The sequence below is a fragment of the Manacus vitellinus genome, unplaced genomic scaffold, assembly GCF_001715985.3.
Source record: "Manacus vitellinus isolate BGI_N305 unplaced genomic scaffold, ASM171598v3 scaffold_66_pilon, whole genome shotgun sequence".
Lineage (NCBI taxonomy): Eukaryota > Metazoa > Chordata > Aves > Passeriformes > Pipridae > Manacus > Manacus vitellinus.
Window position 1 is genome coordinate 82,893 of NW_021940729.1, and position 4,757 is coordinate 87,649.

The following is a 4,757-nucleotide window of genomic DNA, read 5'->3' on the forward strand; positions in this document are numbered from 1 at the left end:
CCTTGCAGGATTTATATTTCTCAAGTTGTGTTTTACATTTGGAACTATTACAAAGTACCTACTCTCTTTCTTTTATCCTTCTCCCCCCAGATGAAGGTGACTGGAAATCTAAAACCCCTGGTAACTGGAATAGGATCACAGGGAGTCACTTTTTTCTCCTTTTGCTATTCAAGCATTCAATAGGAAGTGTGGGTTTATGATGGTTTAACAGCAGAAGCAACAGGTTGCAAGGCATGGGGTTATAACCTATTGTAATTGGGTAACTGGAAATAGGAATTTTGTGTGGCTGAGTGAAACATAGGGCAGGACAGCCACGAATCAACAAAGAGAATCATGTGATGAAGAGGGAGAGCTGGTAGTAGATGCAATTTATGGTATCCTACTATGATGCATCAGCTATATCATCAAAGGGGTAATAATATACCGGTCCAGAAAAGGTCCTAAGACGTCATCTTGCAGAAGGATCATTTCGTGTATCTTAGGGACTTCACTCCTGTTCATGCCACTCTGGTCTTTTTGCAACAACCTGATGCTTGATCCACTATAAACTCCAATCCCTTTTGTGCAGAACCACTCTCTAAGCAGTTGGTTACTATCCCTGTATTTGTGAAGTTGATTATAGCTGCATAAACTTAATCTCTAACACTTGTTCATGTGGAATTGCAGATTACTTTTTCAGACCATTTCTCCAGTTTGTCACAGTCATTCTGAGCTCTCATCCTATCCACTAACACTTGTACTGCCCTCAAAACTTCGGATTATCTCCAGATGCAATACTCTCCATTGCATCATGTGTTTCATAAATGACAATATGACAAAGTCATAACCAACAGCGTGAGAAATCTGGTAAGAAACTGATTTGCTGTTTGTCCTCCATTTTACCCTGGAGGAATAAATGTTATCTGTAGTCAAAGATTTTCTAGCAGGATGGGGAAGAGAGCAGGTGAAATGGTTTGCCTGCATGGCCAGATCACCAGATGTCAGACCCCCCTTGGAGATGTGCTGAAGTTGTCTCATCTGCAGGCACCTGGTGCTGCCACTGTACTTCCAGAACCATCCGGGGGAGCAGGATCAGGCTGGATAAAGTACATGAGTTGAGCAGCAGCTGGAGAGAACTGGAAGTGTGCTTAAAAATACCGAAACAAAAATGAGGAAGAAAACTGCACACAGGGAAAAATAGCTTAAGGAATTCCCGTAAAGAGGGGGTTGCCAAAGTTCAGCAGAGGTCTTTGTCCTGGTTGAGAGGGTAAGCTCTCTTTTCCCACGCTGAATCTCCAAAGGAATTGCAGTGCAGCCTGGTGTTGTTCTTGCCTAACAATGCGTCATTAATAGCTGGGTCCTCTCGGCTTTCAGATGCACGATGCAGAAACGATCCAAGGAGAATAAGTTCTGCTCCCGTGACCCCGGTTTTACTCAAGTAAAGGAAGGGAAAGGACACAAGGGCTACCTTATGAACCCGTGAAGAATGACTGATTTGCAGCTCTGGTGAAGGAACTGTGGGAATATGGGCACTCCAGGTAATGAGACACTGAGGATTTCGAAGGATTAGAAATGAACCCAGAGGATCAGATCTTTAGGCGAATGTTGCAGCCTCCTGCATATCTTGGACATCAGCATTTCATTGTTCTTCATATCCCTTCCCTCTGATAATCACAGAGAACTAATGAATTTCCTGATTCATTTTGTCTCTCCCAAAGGTTTTTCCACCAGAGACCAGAGCTGGCTACATCTCTCAATCTCACCGAGATAACCATTGTCTCTAGTCTCCAGTTAAATTGACTTTGGGAAGAGCAAGAAGTTACTTCCATAAAATAATTCCCGTTCTCTAAAGCATCTTCTCAGTTAAGCTGGAGAGATGATCTTAAAAGGGGAGGGAAGATATTGCAGGATGGAGGTCTCCAGAAAATACAGGGTGAACTACACATCTTTGACAGTCAGCCAGCCTGATGAACATCATCAGCTTTTGGGGTGGTTGAAGTGTGAGATTCGTGTTGGATTCCTGGCTGCCTGTAATTAAATGCATTAGAAGAAAAATCTTTTGGGTGTCTTGTGCTCTTGATGCAACAATTGCTCCTGGCTCTGTGTGCAGGAAATACTGTTACAAAAAGTGTTAATTATTGGTTCTCTACTGTGCATTTTTAGGTCATCCCATCCTCAGGTAGGTCAGTCTGTCAACACATTTCTGCAGTAACATTTTGCAGAAAAAGCTTCTGATTTAGAAAGGGTTTGTGCACATCAGTAACTTTATTACCAAGGACTTTGAAAGTGATTGCCGTGCATAAAGCTTGTCATGGGCGGAGTGTTTGTAAACTTGGCCTCTTGGTTTCTGTTCATCCAAACAGAAACTGGCAACTATTTTGGCAACAGAGAGGTTCTGTTTATATTTTGCTGCAGACACAACCCTTTTCTCCAGCACGGCAGGAAAAGGAGTTCTGTGTATAAAAGCCCCCATCCAGGCTCTGAATGGGATCTCCCCCACCAGGAGAAAGGAGCTGGTGTGGTTTCTTCTGGAGGACTTCTGCAGTCCGACAGCTTCTAAGAGCCAGGAGAATCTTTCCAGGGGTCAAGGAAAAATCTGTTTAATCACATGACATGTCACACTTCCTACAAATGACCTTTTTTTGGTAAGCACCAACCATAGATTTCCATGCCTAAGCAGACCCCTCTGCAATGCTGCCAGCTGTCTTGCTCACTGTCCCGTTCCTTTGCATTCCCAGCTCAGCTGTAAATGTTCCTTATGCAGGGGAAGGGATGGAAGGGGAGCCCACTGAGCTCTCGCTCCCTCCAGCAAGCAGGATGACTTTTGCCACCGTATCCCCAAGTAAATTGCATAAAGCTGTTAACATTTTCATAGGTGGCTGCATAATGCTGTTGCATAAATGTCTTTGACAGATTAATGTATTTTACACAACTTCTCTAGAAAACAATATTAGTATCAATAAATGAAAAGCAATGCACTTCATTATGGGCTACAATGTATAATTTATGTTTCTATTAAAATCTGTGACCCATCATAGTAGCACTGTAGATACACAAGTCAATTTTTGAATGGTGGGCAGGTCGAAACAAATTTGTGAACTTTTCCTGTTGGCCTCTCAGTGCTGTGGGGAGGATGACACGATAACCCTCACCCCTCAGAGGTAATGTCATCAAATTGTCCACGCCATGAGCCCCTATAACTTCTTTGCAGGAAGTCAGGCTAACAGGAATCACTAGTTTTGTTCTGATCAACCAGTGATTAATTGATAATGGTGAGAAAAAGGCTCTCTGCTCTAGCAATAGAATGTGCATTAAAGCAAATCGGCCACTGGAATGTCAATGAATTAACAACTAACACATAGAGAAATCCTACTTCACTAGTTTAATCAGTTTTACTTGATGACCAAACTCACAGAAGATTTGCTCTGGTATAACCAGAGGTTGCAAAGGAAGCGTTCCCAATTTACAAAAGTACTTGGCTTTTGTTGGGTCTACTGTTACAAAATACCTTTGTATAGGACATGTGAGAAGTCACACATATTCAACATTGAAACATTGTCATACTCATCAGTATCTGCAGGATTGACTGATTTGTCTTTACAGGTATGAGTAGAGTTTAGATTTCTAGAAGTCCCCCCATACAGCCAAGCCATTTAGTTGACTGAGAATTAAACACTCTCTCTGGTATTTTTAGTCCAGACACCAAGTACACTATGGAAAACACACTGACCTAGACATGATCTTGAGAGAAAGAGTGAAAGTAGTTTCTTGCTTTCACCTGTTCGAGTTGTGTGCCAACATTAAGCAAATGCTGTAAATGAAGCCCGTGACCCTGACAAATACTGCTAACTCCAATAAGGCTCTTCTAAACTCATTTATTTCATTGTAAGGTTAATAGAAAATTTCAGTTTAGTCTTTACTCCTAATTTTGGCAGGCTGAGAATATTTCACCATGGATCTTCACGTGATTTTAATGTAAGTTGTGTTATGCTTGGACAGAATATGTCTGAGAGGTTTAATGTAAGTTGGGTACATTGTTTTGGACTCCTGGCACATTATATTTCAAAGCAGTTTTAATTAGAGTATAGTTGATGTAAGTTGGTTTGGGTGTATGTTAGTGTCTTTAATTAGTTTTTGAGATGAACTTAATTAGTTATTAAAATTGGCATCCAGGCACATCTGGAGCACAGTGGTGTTTTAAATACTGACTAATGACTTAGGGCGAGTTTCAACTCTGTGTTTCAGTGCAGGGTAAATGAAATACCAGTGTTCAGTCAGTGCAGGACTGGGAGTAGGTTTGCACCAGAGTTCTTGTCCCTGGCACTCTGTCAGCAAGCTGCTAGAACGTGCCCTAAATGCTGACTGTCCTCCTGACTGGTTCTGTGCTGCCATCCCTCAGCAGTGGGTTTGTTGGGTTTGTTTGAGCGGGTCCCGTGTCCCAATGTCCCACACTCCCATCCCGTTCCCCTGGAGCTGCTCCAACCCTGTTTGGGTGCTCGTCCTCCCCTTGAGCTGCAGACCCGAAAGCTGCTCGTCTGCCAGAAAACGTTATCCCCCCAGTCACATGTGGCTTTTTAACGTTTCTCAGGTTGGACACCCCATTCTGGGGCACAAGGACTCGGCATCGGGGGACAGCAGCTTCTCCTGGGGAGGGGCAGGCGGCCGAGGATGGGGTGAGTGGGGAATGGGATGAACTCGGGGTTCTACCGTCTTCTTCTATCCCCATCCCTGTCCCTGACCCTTCCACTCTATTCCCTCTCCATAATGCTCTATTCCCT